Source organism: Electrophorus electricus, chromosome 12 (genome assembly GCF_041902795.1).
Source record: "Electrophorus electricus isolate QZ-2024a chromosome 12, ASM4190279v1, whole genome shotgun sequence".
Taxonomy (NCBI): Eukaryota; Metazoa; Chordata; class Actinopteri; order Gymnotiformes; family Gymnotidae; genus Electrophorus; species Electrophorus electricus.
Genome location: NC_137508.1, coordinates 21,601,342 through 21,619,691, shown reverse-complemented (window position 1 = coordinate 21,619,691; position 18,350 = coordinate 21,601,342).

Below are 18,350 nucleotides of genomic sequence, written 5' to 3'. Positions count from 1 at the left end.
ATAAGCAATTAATTACTGCTCTGCCTGGCCCTGAGTTTGCTGTTGAATATTTTCGCTCGCATGTTGCCATGGCTAGCAATCAAGCTAAATACAGGGCCCTGTGTGTCCCACTGCCCAGGCTTCGGGCTGTTCTTTATTAGCGTTCGACCTCAGTACACGTCCCGTTCGGAGGTCTGGAGGCCTTATCTTCGCTGTCTCATCGCTATGAACACACACTCCACACCCGCCAAGAGCACTAAAGTAGACTTTGGCTCAGGGAGGCGTTTTGGGAAGACGCCCAAATATCTTTAAAAAAAGAGCTGGGAAAAAATGTGTTTCTGCTAATGCGGCGTAGACCAGGATGAAGACGGTTTTTGGACAGAGCACGGCGCGAGGGACATGCGTGCCCTGTGTGCCGTTTCCAGATGTACTCCAGTATTTGTATTTGAAACTGATATATTATTTAACTTTAAGATCAGATCTCTTGACCTACTAGCTGGTCTATGATATTCATCTCCTTCTCCCAACTGTGGTAATTTGATTGTTGAAAGAGAAGGTCAGTCAAAAAAACCCCCATCACAACCTCTACACCCCCCCCCCCCACCACCACGCCAAAAAAACAAACAAACAAAAAAACCAAACAAACACAAGCACACACACACACACACACACACACACACAAATAAATAATATTTTTTTTTAATTAGCAAGAAGGAAATTATTCATTTCAGTGATAGGTATATGGACACTGAAAAATGGTTGTTTTAGCACTGATATTGGACCCACATTTATCTAAAACGCACCCTCAACAGTATGAAGTTAGGCCTAACGGGTTGCAAATTGGAAGATGGGAGAACATTTTACCAAAATAAATATCCCAAATAAAGAACTACTGGTACTGCTGTGAAGCTGACATTTGCTCTCCCTTGGTTCAGGAGTGTGTAAGGCAGAAGTAACTTTAGACTGGAAGGCAGGTTCGTGGAGGTAAACATTTCAAAGTGAATACAGATGTCTGTGGCATCAGACATAGCAGTGCATTTTCTTTCCTAACTAGCTGTCAGTGTAGAAGCCCAAACTTCAGTAGTGTTGATCCTTGCTTTAGAGAGAGAGAGAGAGAGAGAGAGAGAGAGAGAGAGAGAGAAAGAGAGAGAATATGGCTGGACTAGAGTTACCTTTACTCACTTGTTGATGTGTGCGTAGTAGCAATTTAGATTTATTCAGGTTAAGCTAGCAAGAAAATGATATTTTTTTGGCTGACGTCTGCTTCTGCTAGGCTACTGCTCTTCAAGCAAAAATGAATCTTCATTTTTAGTCACACGTTGTCACTAAGGTCTAGTTACTGTTTTTGAAGTATTAACGTTTTATGTTGAATAAGATTATCACATTATCGTGTACTGTATACAGAATACTGTGTGCTCATTCCGTGCCTGTCTATGAACCAAGTCTCTATGAGTGGTTGTATTGGCTTTTTCGAAACAAAATGGATCATTTGTGTGAACCTCTCTCTCTCTCTCTCTCTCTCTCTCTCTCTCTCTCTCTCTCTCTCTCTCGCTCTCTCGCGCGCCGCGTGTCCCAGCCGACAGACAGAGACGTTTCCAAGCTCCCGTGCCCCTCGCTATCTCTTGCAGGACGTGGTGGTGCGGTTACCGTCTTCCCCGTCCTGAGCGCTTTCCCTCTCCGCGTTACACATGTAATCAATGTGCCGTCCAAACCACACGTTCAACCACAATGTCAGCGGATCGAGGCCCTTTGCTACCATGGAAGTAACCAATCACACCGGGGCTGTCCGTCACGAAGAGGTGAGACGCGGGCCAGAACTCCCCACATTAATCACAAGAGACAGCGGTAATTGATGCCTGACGTTTCCCCGTCTTTTCGCAGCCACGAACACTGATATTAGTACTGGGAGAAAACAATATTTTCCTAACCGCCGTCCCCCTCGCTGCCGCTGTTATTTTTAGCCGAAATTTCTGCGTGAGCAAATTGATGAGTAATGGCATATTAAGTTGCGAGTTCATTTCTTGTTTTGTCGCCTGGTCTGCTCGTTACATTTACTTGAGTCATAAGTTGTCGAGAGCTGTTGGGAACATATAGTTTGCATAAGGGGTGCCGCGAGTGGAGGTGAACAGTGCGTTTGCGTCTGTATTTTGTCATAAAAAAGCGACTTTAATGAAATGACAAGACAGAAGACAGTCATATTGGATTAGGCTCCTCTTTACATATGAAACGATTTGCCGTGAATTGACTAAAATATCAGGCTTAAGTAATTCAATGTGGCGACAATGGGAGTAGATATCTGGTCATTCATTTAGTTAGAGGATCCTCTTACGGGTGTTCAGATTACTGCTTGTCGCAATATGATTAGAGTCATTGCTGAATCCCTTACGCAGTCGTGACGAGTATGACGAGTCAAGCCATTACCAAGCCAAAGCGCGGAACCTAACTACCACAATCAAATATTCATAACGGTTATGGATCTGATTAAATGTTGGGTCAGCTTGGCAGACTACGTGCATGTTTACATGAAAGGAACCCTGTTAATACATTCGCTGCTCCAAAAGTTGACCTCATTCTTGGCCGTCGGCATTTTGAGCCTAATCAGAGCTGATGTGTGCAGTCTGGTAGCCATACTGCAGCTGAGGGTCCCACCCATGTTACTGCACATCTGGAGGAAAGAGCAGCAAGATACCCAGCAGCGAGGTGCCAAGTGCAAGCGTCTAAAGCATGTCAGTATCAGAAGATCTAGAACGAAGCTGCGCGATTCTTAGAAATGTTACACCTGGCAACCTTTCCATATCGAACGTTTACACAGGGGACCCTGATTGGTCTAGCTGCAATCGCAATTTACTATGCAAGGTCATTTGAAGCCCGTTTTCCGTGTTCGTGTTGCAATGGTAGCTTTTGCTAAAGAACTGATTTTTCCCCCAAACAAAGATCAATTAAAATGAGGCTAGATCTTAATGTACAGAACATGAGCCTCGTGCTTACATATTGCATGCATTATATGCCATATGTTACCATTCAGAGAACTTCCTAAACATTTCCTATAATTGACCTCTCACATTCCAAATAACCTGATGAGAGGCATTTGGAATCCAGAACGGCAGTTCAGTCAGTGTCAGTAAGCGCGAGCATTGCGACAAGCAAACACTCTTTAAACTTACACGGTTGGACCTTAAAAACACCTACATATATTTCCTGGTCATTTTTAATTGTTCATAGGTACTAGCTACATTGAAAATGCGTGTTGAAGTAATCTACAAAAAAAAAAAAAAAAAAAGGCACCCTAGAAGTTTCCACCATATCAAATAAATGAGGAGGAAATGATTTTTTTTTTTTGTCTTTACAGTATACAAAAGCTGAAAGAAAAATACTTTAACTAACCATTAACTTAGAAGTTGGCAGATTTTTGCAGCAAAGTAACTTATAGGTACAGAGAATCTCATGTAAGGATAAGAACAGGAGTAAATGTGTGGGAACAGAAGCTCCTGTCGTAGCATTTGATTTACAGGACATGGTTCAATGTCAACTCTCTCTCTCTCTCTCTCTCTCTCTCTCTCTCTCTCTCTCTCTCTCTCTCTCTCTCTCTCTCTCTCTCTCTCTCTCTCTCTCTATTTCAGCCATCTGAAGAACAGCAGGAGGTTTGATTTTTATGTCTACCGCTAGCTGTCCCATCAGGAGTTAGTATGGAAGCCTTCATACTTTTACCAACCATCTGTGGCCAGCTAGTATGCTCCCAACTTCTAGTTTACATACCAGAGCGTGACATGATCTATTTTTAAGAGCTTCAGAAAGATTGAGCGCTTACATCATAACACACTTGCTTCCCCTGAGAAGCTGTGTCACACTACAAGAACTACAAGGGCTGTAAACCAAAAACAAACCGTCATATTTACATTTCTAATATATTTGAAGTTATGACACTGGTTAGCTAAATTAGTATCATATTCTCTCTCTCTCTCTCTCTCTCTCTCTCTCTCTCTCTCTCTCTCTCTCTCTCTCTCAGCCCCCTTTTTCCTCCATTCCAATAGAGGTTTTCTCTATTCTACTAAAGGCCTTTGCGGCAAAAAAAAAAAATCTTTTTCTGTATGTGGCAGGAATGATTAACAGTGTATACACTTATACACTTGCATGCCAAGGTGAAAACTGGGCCTTCCTGTGAAATCCTGCTCTCAATTACCCATTAGTGCAACAGTACTGCACACCAAACCCTTGGTAGCGTACTCCTCTTTCCTTCTCTGTCCATTGAGAGGAAAGGCAAAGATGGTGTGTACTTTAAGGCCATTGGCAGATCCCACATTTCCTACTGTCTCAGGAGTTTATTTCGGATCCAGCACTGGGAGAGCAGTTCCCTCCTGGCCAAACCAAACGGGGTGACGTACGTTTATTGTTTCATATCAATAATTCATTGAGCCCGGTGTCCCGAGCTGCACACGCCCACAGCCAAACATTCTAACCCTTAGAACTCTCTTTGCTATCTCTTGGCAGAGATTAGACAAATATCAGAGAATGCTGCCCCCCCCCCCCCCCCCCCCAGACATGTGCTCTTTCCACCCCTCAGGCACCGGACAACGCGCCTTCCAGTGGTCCGTTTTCACAATAAACTTCTCTAATGTACTCCGCACTGGGCTGTTTTTGTGGATCGCCTGTAAAAGATGGATTGGGGGGGTGGGGGGGTTTGCTGACTCTACCTTTTGAGGTCCTTCTCGCATTTGACCAGTAAGAGTGACAGAGTTGGAGGGAGAAGGTGGGGTCTGTCCTGGGATCACCCTTTGAATAGTCCTTCACCTGGCAATAGGGTTGTGGTCACATGAGTGGCACAGGGTGGCAGCTGTCACCCTCGAAAAAAGCCTTGCAACCCAGGTTGCCGGCCCAATTCTTCAAATTAAATAATGTAAATGAATAAAATTAAATCAAACAATTACATTTGAAATAATTTTGTGGTTATATTTTAAATTAGACATTTTCTCAAACAGAATCAACTAGCGAAAATTGAAGGTGCATTTTAAACTAACGTGTGTTCAACTTGGATTGCTGTTCGATCCTCAGCAAGAATTATACCGCAGTTATTTCTGACCTTGCAATGTTGTTGACGGAGAAACTCTGAAGGACACTCTGGTCGTGTTCTTTAGTCTCGTAGGCTGCTTCACCACTCCATCTATCTGTGTAAACCTGCTTGTTCAATTAGTCTCACTATAGAGCATGACCTCAAGTGTGTCCTTCGCCCAGTTAGTATGCTTCGATGCAGATGAGTAATATGTTTTAAAGTGATATTCCTGGTATAGTTTAGTGTACCTTTACTACAGATCCATTCCTCATCCCTGTAGATTGGATTAGGTTTTCATGTCAGTCTCAGTAATTATTGTTCTTGAGAGGTATCTTGGCCCAATACAATTTGACTATATTCCATTGCATCACACTTAGTTCTTCATGTTCATTTAAATAATTATGGTAGCAGTGTATGTATTTTAACCAAATCCTTTAAGTAATACAGTCATGTCATTATATTCCAGTGAAACATGACAGAGGTCCTTCATCAGTGATGCACTTTGCTTGCACAGCTGATAAAAGACTTGTCCTGTTTTCCTGGAAACATTGTGTACTTCACTACAATTTTTAATCTCTCGACATCTTTTACTACAATACGCTATATATATATATATATATATATATATATATATATATATATATATATATATATATATATATATATATATATACATACATACACATACACACACACACACACACACACATATATATATATATATATACATACACACACACACACACACACACACACACACACACACACACACACACACACACACATATATATATATATATATGTATATACACTGAAAGGTATGTCTGTCCTTTTCTTTCCCACCATCCATGCATGTGTTAAATCACACTGGTTGTGCGTATAGTTTGCCAGATGTACCAGGTCACTGTGTTCCAGAAGCTTCTCCACATTCACTGCCATTTAACTGTCAGGTTGCAGTATTAGTTCCCACATACCATTTCCTCATGCTTGCTGTTAATCGTAACACCTGCTGGCTCGAACTTTTCCATCACCTGACCAAAGAGTCAAAGTGGCCTTTGTATGGAAAATTGCAGAACAAGGAGCGCTTCGTCTTGTGAAATTGACCCCATAAAAGTTTACGCTCAGTCCTCCATTTATGTAAATAAAGCAGTCACGCGTAAATAAGTTGCATGTCACGAGTGTCTTGGAATTCCAGCTCACTGTGTCTGTCTCAGAACACACCGTCCAATGTAATTTGCTTACAGCCCTGTACTAAAAGTTCTGGCAAGTTCTCAGTTTCCATGATGAAACTGCTTTGAGGTCACCATCCTTCTTCTGCTCAGATTTTCAGATTCTGAGCAGGAGTGGATGGGAGGGTCGTAGCGAGCTTGCATGCTGAATTCATCGACTTTTACCATCACAGTTTAGGAAGGCACCAGGCAGAGAAATCAGCCTTTTAAATTTAGCAGCTACATTATTTTTATAAGGTAGTTGTCAATGTTTTTTTTTTTATTAGAAATATAGGTATGTTATTGCCTATATTTTTTCTTTTAAAATAAGCCTCACGCTGAAGTGCTTTTTGAGCTGGATCCCATTCTGCTATGGCTAGCTAAGGGACTGAGGGACCCTCTCTGCCCCTCAGTGGTGGCTTCATGAAAAAACAGGTTGGGTCGAAGCCTTTTGGCGTGCTGGTCTCTCCTGATGGGCACTGGGGATGCCTTTCCCTCCTCCCCTCGCCCATTCTCCCCACAGCCCATATGGCGACACCTCGCCGAGAGCAGGAAGCCCACGGCAGGGTTTTGCCAGAAGGGCTGAGGGCTGCACTTCTCACCTGCCTGATGGGGCTGCTTACAAGATGCAACACTGAACTGACAAAAGAGCAACAGTGTAGTCAGCTTATAGTGAAAACTAGTTTATCTCTCTCTCTCTCTCTCTCTCTCTCTCTCTCTCTCTCTCTCTCTCACACACACACACAGACACACAGAGAGAGAGAGAGAGTGAGAGAGCGAGAGAGAGAGAGAGAGAGAAAGAGAGAGAGAGAGAGCGCGAGCAAGAGAGAGAATGCGTGTTCACACTTGGGTGTGTGGGAGTGTGTGTTTTGTTGTTAGTTATCAACATGCCTCTTATACAAATGTTTTCCCTAGCCTTAGAATGGGTTTATATTTGATATCCAAGTCAAAATGGCTGGCTAAGATTCTGGAGAGGAGTTATATTAAGTCCATAATGTTTTTCTAAGTGAATATGGCCAGTAGTGAACTTTCCTTTTAAGCAGGTTCTCCTTGTTCAGTACAATCACCAGGATCTGGGGTAGCTGTTCAGCTCTGTAATCCGTACTCTGGAGGTTAGCCAGAGATGGAAACAATTAGCTTACTGGCACACACTACAGTGAATCACCAGCTAAAGCCGAACTGGGGTCTCTGGCAGCAGTGCACAGATCCTTGACTCACAGCATCCTGTCCTTCCTCCAGAGAGGTGGGTGAGAGGTGAGGGTCCTTCGTGCTGTGCGCGTGCGTGCGTAGGTGCGTGTGTGCGTGTGTGTGTGTGTGTGTGTGTGTGTGTGTGTGTGTGTGTGTGTGTGCGGCGTTGATCATCACACTGACAGACGAATTGGCCTACGCGTGCAAGCAGGCCATCCTCTTGTCAACGCTACCGTGGGAACGGTAGAGTCCTGCTGCCCTTAGAACACACATGTACACACACACACACACACACACACACACATGTGCACAAGTCATAGAGGTCTCTCTGAGAACAAGCAAAAGAGAGTTAAGCCAGTAAACAATGGACTTTATGTCGATACTTATAATAATTCACATCCACACAGGGTTAAAACTGGCATTAGTATATCTGTTTGCATAGCATTACCTTCTAGCATAGTATAGAATAATTTAGTTAATGCCAGTATGCAGTGTAAATAGTGCTTAATGTGAAAATGAGTCACAGTTAGCTGTAATACTCTGAATGAAAGTACACCAGAATTAGCCTGTATGAATGCTCATGTTATGCATGTATGGGCACATTGGGATGCTACTAAGGTGATGATCTAGGTGGGAATCGGAATATCCTGCACCCAGTTCCCACTCATCCGGGCCTATGCGGACAGCACATGGCCAAATCCAATCCTTCCCCCACCCTGAGACGGTTGAACTCTTCTGGGGCGCGTTTTGGGTCCGGTAGGACCAGAACAAACGTGGCTGGTGTTAATGTGGAGCCGCAGTGTTAAGGGTGTTAATTCCAACGCAGCGGCCGTCGATGTAAGCCCGGGGGATTTCGCTGAGAGCCGGCAAGAGCGTTTGACATGGGCGCAGCCTATCAAAATAAATCAAAGAAAGCACAAACCACAAAGGCCTCTCTCGGCAGCAGCACACCACACCTTCGTGTATATACAAAAATACAGCCCTTATGCTCTGAGGCGAGAGAGAAGCAACACACGAGGCTGTGCTGACCTGCCACGGTGTGATGAGTGCATATGAATGTGGAATACGACATGGGCCTGCCGCACTCTCTTCCTGCCAGGGCAGGGACGTGTAATCCCACGGGCGCTGGTCACAACGGCTCTGTCGGGTGGCTCGCGTGGCAGGTGGGTCCCGGTCTGAGCACTTCTGTTTTTAACAGAGCTGTTCGGTGCTGGAGAATCTGGTATGTAAGTCCCAGGGTGCAAAGACTGGGCCGATAATTGCTGCTTCTGACAAACAGATGATAGAAAGGTTTTAGCCGCCTTCTGTTTGTGCTTTCAGCCCAGCAGACGCTAACGCAGACAGACACACAGAGCTGAAAGAGGGATTTACAGACAGGACTCCACGAGAGTAGAGGTCTGATGACATACACAGGGGCTAGACCCTCCTGTCTGGGTTCATCTCTGTTGTTGGATTTATGAAAAATCAAACTCCTACACACTCTTTCTCTCTCTCTCTCTCTCTCTCTCTCTCTCTCTCTCTCTCTCTCTCTCTCTCTCTCACACAGACACACACACACACACACACACTCCCCCAACCCCTTGTTGTATTTCTGAGTATTCCTGCCAATATTTCACTTTAAGCCTGGGTTCAATGCACAACCTTCAACTGTGTGCTGTATTGTATATGCTTGCCTGAATATATATATATATAAAAAAAACATACTACACTATACTACACCTGCCTGCTTTCTGCGTGACCCGGGCCAATAACAAGGTAGATATTCCTGTCATGGGAAAAACCACAGACAGTCACCTCCTTCATAGTGGGTCATCCTTCCTGTCACGCCCTAATCACGCTGGTACATTAGTGCTATGAGACTGCGGCCTAACTGCAGCTCTGTACATAAGCCAGCATGCCAGGGGGGAGGGGGAATTCCCTCCGTTTGACATGAACCCTTTCATGAAAACCAATTCTTGGCAAATTACTACAATATCCTGCAGGAATTCCTCGTGCCTGTACAGAAAGAGTCCTCCCTCTCTCTCAATCTCTCTCTCTCTCACACACACACTTGCTCTCTCTTTACCACACTCAGATCTCATCCAATCAATTCAAATCAAATGTGCTTTATTGGCATGACAGCAGAAAATACCTGTTACCTTAGCAATAAAGTATATGTAAATGCCTTGTTAATATACAAATGAGTAAGAGTTTTACAGCGGATAGAAAATAAATAAAAGAAAAACAAAACAAACAAAAAAATAGATCAGCATGAAACTCTCTCTCTCTTTCACCCCCCCCCCCCCCCAGGTCTTTGTGTCCTGACAGTCTCGACAGTCCCTGACTAGAGGCGAGTCCTCCGAGCATCTGGGTTGTACATTTCTGCGGTTTGTGGATCACAGGGATTAGCGGAGGCCAGGAAAGGAGGCTGAGCACGGTTTGAGCCTTCTCTGACGGCTCCGAGATGTCCGCTAGACACTTAACGGACAGAGAAAGCCCCCGTAGCCCTCTCTGTCTCCGTTAAACGCCCACATCTTGAGGTAAATTAGGGAGAGCTCTGTGCGGATTTTTTCCAGCTTTGCATCTGTCTGTCATCATTTTACATTAAATAGGTGCAGAGTACATGAGCTACACCCCAGACTAGCACTTCTGAACTCTTCTCTCCGTTTCCAGACTCTGGTGAATTACAGCTTGCGAAGCACATCCACCTTGAGGATGTATTGTTTCGCTTATTTCCCTTCTTTGAATCCACTTTGCCACCTCTCTTTGGGCTGCTGGAATTTGGGCTTTTGTTCAGAGCACGAAGGCAGTGTCTGTTCTTACCTTTTCCTCAGAAAAAATATGGATTTCTCCATTGAAACACATTTATGTAATCACTTTGAAGGGGGTCAAATATAAATACACCAAGTTGGTGCTTCTTGCCGTCTCAAGGATTGCCTCAAACATCCTGATTACACTAACATGGGTCTAGTATGATTTAGCCATAACTTCGTAGGCCCATCCTCCCTCCCACTCTCTCTCTCTCTCTCTCTCTCTCTCTCTCTCTCTCTCATCTCTCCTCTCATTCTTCCATCCCTCCTTCCCTTTTCTTTCAGCGGTGCACTCTGTTAGCCTATTAGTAACATCTGCAGGAATAACACTCCTTCCCACTTTAATACTGATAATGCTAGCACTGAGAAAACATGAACGTGAATTCCTCGGCCTCCCCTGCCTGTCTGTTAATGTTTCTCCCCCCTATCACACATCTTCCTCCTTGCTCCTTTCAACACCGGGATCATTTTCATTCAAAGGAAGGTTTTTTTTTAATGTTCGCTCTCTCTCTGTGTTTCTCTCTCTCTCTTTGCCAGGAAGGTGTTATCCAAGAAATCCATCACGATTAATACTACTTGCACTGGCATTTTAATACAGATTAATCTGAGTTTTCTTTTGCGCGTAACACGACAGATTCGCCTTGGTTAATAAAAAGACGAGAGACAAACGGAGGGCTTTCACCACGGACCAAAAGCCCCAACGCCAACTGCATGCACGGGCCGGCGTAATATTTTCATTGTTTTGTGCTATGAAAACTTAATAAAATAATTTAATAACTCGAAAAGGCGCTGCTCTTCTTCGGCGCTTAGGCGTATTTGCGTAGGGAAATACGTTCCCAGATAATAAAGCTCTATACGTGAAAAAAAAGAATGCGACGTAAGAAAAGGCAGCCAAGCTCATAACCGCAACAAAATTTCTCATGTAGCGTTTAACCAGAGGTTCCCATATAATCCGCTCCAGCAAAGACACGGAGCACTTGCAGATAGCTCATCTCTGAGGCATGGTTGTTTTAAGGTCTGCATTTTTATAGGTTTATTATTTATGATTCGAAAAATGCTTCGACTTTATTAACTTTATTAACGTGCCTCTGGTTGAAAAAATATGATAAGAGGCCTTTCAGTTTCTGCCACATCATTTCTGTTGCAGGTTCGATGTCATGGAGCGAGGGCGCGTCATTGTTTCCAGATGGGAATACGGAGCGAAACCTAATATTTATCAAAGACAATTTATTAATCAGGCGTGCCTACTGGAGTGGCCGTAAAAAGAAAATGCAATGGCACAGCGCTGGAAAGATGAAAGCCTGCGTGTGATACGGGATTGCTCAGTGAGCGCACTCTGTATTAAAGTATCAGGTTACGCAGGACACTGCGCGGTTTTCTAATGAATCGCTTCGTTTTATTTGCTGTGACCCCCCATACCCCCCCCCCCCTCCCAAAAAAATAAAATAAAATGCCTCTTTGAGTTTAACAGCAAACTTGGTGTCGTAACTTATTACGGGAACGATTGCTTAAAGTAGACAGGCAGAGGTTCTGGGAGACCGCGGCCATAATTTTATATTTTATATCTCCAACTGACGTAAACGTCGCATTATGTACTGCGAGTAGCCAAATGGACTTCAGATATAGGAGTCGGCTGCGTGCACCAGTACATTGCAGCAGTACAGTGCACCTTGAACAGTAAATGGAGCCGTGCAATAGTGGAGACCGGTGCGTCATGGTGTCGCGCGTAAACACGTTTTGATTTAATGCGATTATGCGTTGGGCCCGTACTTTACGCGAAGGAAGCAGTTGGTCTGGTCAGATCAAAGCTTCTGTACGCCAGGTAGCAGAGGCAGCCGCGGCTGTTGGCACGGCTCCATGAAAGGGCAACGAGCGCGGCCGGGTCACACCTCGGGTGTGTGCGGTCGCGCCAGCGAGGGATACACGCCGGGCTAACGTGTCGGTGTGTCGCCCCAAATGCTGCCCACCGCACCAGTGAGACAGACTAATGACATTATTAAGTTGGTGCGAGTTGGTACAGGTGACAAGGCTATAAAAACTATTTATACACTAACGCAAAGAAAAAAAAACCCTACCTCACATTACTGAATGGAGGCAATTCGCCTTTTCAGATATAAAAAGGAAGTAAGTTACCCCTGTTAAAATACTGCTTGGCTTTGCCTTTGTTAAAGTATGTTAATGTAAGCCTGGTATGATTAGAATGTCGGGGAATTGTATACTGCAACTCAACTTTATAATCCTTTTCTAGTCAGTTTTTAAACGTTTTATATCGCATTCCATTTTTGTAATATTCTACGGTGGGATTTGGATAGCCCTTCCTCTTTATACACACCCTTCGAACAGGCTTGTTAATTTAATGACATCAAATTCCAAAGTTATCGCTGTAAAAATAGCATCGAGTTTTCGACGTAATTCTTTTCAAATAGACTCACCCTCAATCAAACTGGAACATCTTCCTCCTCTTCCCGTTGGTCGATGGGCTTCTGTGAAGAACTCTAAACTTGATTAATCAGAAGAGCGGTCGTAAAACGTTAACGGGAACGTTTCCACGGCAGTATTTGTCCAAAGATAATTTTGGAAGAAATAACTGTTATACGTTTTAAAAATAAAACATCTAAGTGATTAGACCTCAGGCATGACCATTAGGAAAGAGTTATGTACAGTGTAGGTACTGTGGGGGATGAGTCGGGGTTTATTTTTGTAGGCCGAATTTGAAGGGTGTTGTTACAAGGTGTTAGAATGCGCAAATAGCGCGTTGCTCCAAGCGCTTTTCATCATCACTGTAAAAACAGAACAGGGATGATACTAGGCGAAGATGAAATCGAAAAAAAAAATAAAAAAAAATATATATATATATATATATATATATATATATAGTCGAAAATTCAAAACATGCAAAAAACGAGTTCCATGCCTTGGAGGATCAACGTCAAATATTGAGAGCTATTTGAAAACAATTTGACAGGTCATTAATCCGCAACGTGAGAGCCATTTGAAAATTATTTAACAACCTGTATAAGTGCAATTTGAGAGCGATCCGAAAGCTGACACCCTTTGTAAGTGCAAGGAGAGAGCAATTTGAAAACTATTTGAGAGCCTATATCACAGCACTATACCTTGCCAATCTGTAAGGACTTGTCCAAGATTAGAAACCATATTTATAAGCATAGAACCTTTGATTTGACATGTGTTTATTTATTTTGTTTGTGTGAATAAAGAGAGAAAGTATAAAAAAGTTGAGCTATCATCACGATAAAGGACTTAGTGGTTAAAGTTCTGCTAGCATGAGAGATAAAAGTGCTGGTGATAAACTTTTTTTTTTTTTTTTTTTTTTTTTTTTTGCAGATTCAGACCTGCAAATGAAAGTGTGTGCTGTGTTTGTGTGATGCAAACTTTGAAGATGTCTGGTTTGCTCGAGAAGAATAGCACTTATTGTTGTCTTATGTTGCAACATAGCTGTGTTTTAGTAGCTGGTGCATGATTGCCACCTAATATCAGGTTGCATACTGTGCATTGTTCTCCATGAGAAAGCGGCGAGCTGGTGGAAAACAAACTTTCAGGTTTCGGTCGACATGCCCCAAATCATGTTTGACAGGCCCGGTCTGATTGGAGCGTGGTTACGTTACCAGCTGGTGATCCAGTAGCCAAACAGTTTATTTTCCATCTTTTAAAGGAGAACTGGCAAAGCAAGAGTGAGCAGAGAGTTTGACAGTACCAGACACAGTGGACTTAAGAGCTGAGGCAGAGAGACACGATGAAGATGTCACTATCACGGACATCAATTGATGGACCGTGGACAACAAGGAAGAACCTAATATAAGCAAATGAAATCCCATCTTTCCACTGTGACAGTTAATGCCCAGAAGGCAAGGCCAATTAATGCCTGGTCATGTATTTCCTCTGCCAACAGTCAGAGGTAGGGCATCGCCTTCGAAAAGCTGCGGCATCACTGGAATCTGGGAGGGCACGGATTAGCTTTTTGAAGTCGCACATCTAACAGAGGGAATTGGAGTCGATTGTTTTTTGTTTTTTTGTTTTTTTTTTAAATGACCCCATCTTTGCTGATTGGCTAAAACAGATTTATGACTAATGCAGATCTGCAGGGCCAAAGCAAGTTCTTTGGCTTGTCTGTTGAGAAAGTGTGAGAGGCCTCTTAAAAACAATTAGCAGCTCTGTGGTATGCTGTAATAACTGGTGGCACCCATAGCATCTCTGGGAAAGCTCAAGAGCTGCTGTGCCTACGGTCTGCTGATCGCAATCTGGTGCCATCTGAGGTGCCAAGTGAGGTCTGTGTGTGAGGTCTCAGGAACAGCTTGGAAGGAAATTGCTACGGTGGCGACCGATGTTCTGATGTAAGACTGAAGTTGCCCGTGTAAGGATTAGGAGATCAGACATGCGATAGGGCTTCCAGTGTTCTGGAGCTCCAGCTTTTGGGAAAGTGAGCAGATTCATAGTTGTAGTGGATCAGAGGCAACGTCATCTTGGAGGTTCAAGTTTGAGGAAGGGAGAACCATCTTACATGCCTTGTAACGTAGCTGCAGATATTCTGCAAAACTCCGCAGATAAGGTTACAGGCCTGTTTGATTAGGTTCTGTCACGTAATGGAAGCAATGAACACAGGCTAAGACTGCAGTCGGCAGTTTATTGAAAAAAAGGTAATATTAACTAACGCTACCAAGTAGCATCCTGTCACTGAGCTGACTCGCTCACATCACCTGCTGGGCATGTGTTGCCTCTCGAATCTGACCAGACACTTCCTGTAACAGGTTCAAGGCTTTCGTCGGCTGTTGGTCATTGCAGTGTCCTCTGTAGAGACTGAAAAATATTTCACTATCATGAGGAGACTGGAAATCAGCTCGAACACATGACATGATCATCATGGCCTATTTATTCAAATACTGTATTGATTTGAAAATAAATCTGTCCACAGTTTGTTGACAGGAAGAGGAAGCATGTTTTGGGTCTTTGAGTCAGAGTGGATAGATACATAAGTACATTTGTAGAGGATATATAGCCATGATGGTCCTTGACAAGTAGAAGTCCGTGTGACGTGACAAACTTAAACTCTGGCAGTTAGTATGGGACTGAAATATGATGCGAAATATGTTTAGTTTCAAGAAACAATTACATATTGCTTATATACTTGTATATTACTTATCTATTCCTTTATACTTATATACCTTTATAAAGATATATTTAGGAGTATTTATGTAATGTGGTTCTTTTATGATATACGGAAATGTTATTCAAAATAATTCCTGGAAGGATTAGCATCTGTTTTCATAATTAACTGTATTAATAACTAGAGGTTTATTGTCCCTCCCCTACACACCCGATCACACCCAGGTGTGTGTATCAACTTTCAAACCAAATCTAAACCTTTGTATGAGGGCGTTTACCAGGAAACTGATCAATAAATCCGTTTTCAGAGCAGCGCATTACCACAACAGAAGTTCCGCTCTGTCCTCCAACCTCCGGAACGACTCTATTCTTCATCCGACACCTGACTGGCAAATGCTCGGTCTCGGGTTTCAGAGAGGAGCCGATTCCTCCATGCCCGAGGCGGCCAGAGCATGGAGGGGGAACGTGGGTTTCGAGCGTCCCGCCGAAGGCTTGCCCCGCGTTGGTTTTGGAGGCCGATCAATCTGGCCCGAGGAGCGTGCGAGCGGCCCTCGTCCCCGCTGTCCTCTGTGTCCCACCGCTTTTGTTGTGGTTCGCTTTTTAGATAAACTCCTGCTCCGGAGGAGCGCAGGCTCCTTGCCGTGCCGCGCCGGGGCTGTGTTTATCCTCCGGCGTATCTTTGGACGGGCTCTCCGTCAGAAGAGCGCAGGGCGGTGGGACAGGGCTTCGGGGGTGCAGATAGTGCGGGGGGGGGGGCAGTTCTGTCATCGCACATTACAGTAAAGCCTCTGACGTTCTCGCCCTCCGGACCTGCCCTTGGAAACACATCAGTCGGCATGGAAATGCGGCACAAAGTGAAACACATGCTGTCGTGCTTCGCATTGTCCTTTCTTCTTCGTCTTCTTCTTTTCCTCCTCCTCCTCCTTGGCGCATTTCGTTTGCATAGCAACGTCTTTGTCCACATGCTTTGGTTAACACAAGATGGGAACAGATCTTTGCGATGTTTTAACGCAAACCTGTCACCTTTATACATTTCTTTTAGGACTGGAAAAAAAATAACATGATGGCAAAAACTCTCTCCCTGTCTACATGAATCCATTTACCTCACACCTGCGAGAACCTTTCCCCCTTTCATCTCCTCCACACCATCCTCCAGTCACCCTCCCTCTTGAAATGCTTTTTTTTCTGTGGAATATTTTAATCTGTCAAGCTGCTAATAAGGGTCCGGTTACACACCTGCCAGACCGTAAGCTGAAAGAATAACACCCAGCTGTTTGAGGTATTTGAGAGCGGATTAGGCTGAATCTCAGGTACAAATCCGGCGACGGCCTAAAATCCGTCTGCCTCCGTGGTGCGCTCCTCCACGTCCCGGGGCTCTGAATGGGTTTGCCGTGAGTCGGGAGGTTACGGGGGTTTCGGCTGTTGCCCATTTTCAACGAAAGATGAAAAAGTGTCGGCGCACTCTCCGAATGCACATGATTTAACAGGAAGTCATTGAAATGATGAATAGCATTGGACAAGCTTTCAGAAGACTGGATTGAAGATCGGGGAGGGGGGGGGGACCCCTCTGCGACTGTTTAAATTCATAAAGACATAAAGCCTTTTATTCGGGCGTCTTTTATCCGAAGCTGTTTTTGAGATCTGTCCGGGGAAAATGGGGCGATCACTCAAAACAGAAGTTCCCAAGTCCCCTGGGGGATAAAAACCAGACCGAACTGAGCCAAAGTTCCACGCCTCTGTTTGACTTCCTGTTTAATATACACCGGACAGGCGATACTACATGCTTCTAATCTTGTAAATTCTTGTCGGAGAGTGAGTTTAAGGGAACCACTTCCAAAAGCTCGGCCTGAGCTGTTCCAAACCCGTGCTGCGTATGTCGCAGGTTAATCCTCTATTACTGCGCTTCCAATGACACCAGCCCTGGACGATTTTGTGTTTTGTGTAAAAAAGTATTACGCATAGCTTTAAAACATCCTGAAAACAAGTTTATGGACTCTAACCCGGCCACATAACTGCAGTCTCCACGAGTCATGGGGTAAGGCGATCTTAAGAAAATCCAAATCCCAAGTATTACTCATGTGCTGCTTTTACTGACCATAATGAGGAAAATAAAATCAAACATGGAAAAAAGCATCCCGCCGCATTACCATGACTGTTCCGTTGAACATTCATTTGAAAAAATGTCTCTGATTCCAGCAAGAGCCTGTCACGGGGATCTCCTGACCCTGGAGAGCGTTTGGCCCTGCTGACTTTAATTTATACCTCTTTTGTGACACGCCTGTGGTGACTGGCTTGAGAAAGAAGTGAACTTACTGTTTTTTCCCAGTACCCTCCCTGATTCATGACTTGATGGTGAATGGAGAAAGTTGCCATCACGAAGCCTTACCTCATAACACTTTACTTGCCTGCACGCCCAGCCAATGGACTGTTTGAATCAAAGGAGAGGCTTTTGATTTGATTTGTGTGCGTGCATGCGTACATGTGTGTATGTGTGTGTGTGTGCGCGTGTTCAGGGTGGGGGTGTATCTTTCCACCTTCTGTGCAAGTTGTTCTTTGTTCTATTAACATAACAAGTCTTCAGCAATTTGACCTTGTGGGGTAGTTGGCAGGGGGAGGATAAACAAAACACACACACACACACACACACACACACACACACACACACACACACACACACACACACACAGCAGAAAGAAAAAGCTTAAGCGGAGAGACAAAAATGAAAGGAAAGGAAAAAAAAAGGAGAAAAGGGACCTCCTTGAAGTATAATGGCCATAAGCACTAGTGCCATCTGTGTTACCCACTTCCCACACAATGGTTCTGTGATTCTGATGTTCGCCGTTCCAACAAGAAACAGACCGGGTAAGGGACGGCCTTCAGAAGCGCTTCGGTTAACGTCTGCTTCTTAAAACTGCAGCTGGGCTCATGGGTTCGAGTGGAGCTTCTTACTTATTTGATTCTACAGATATTCTATCAAAATTAAAGCGGAACTACCCCGATTTTGCAATATCTCATCCA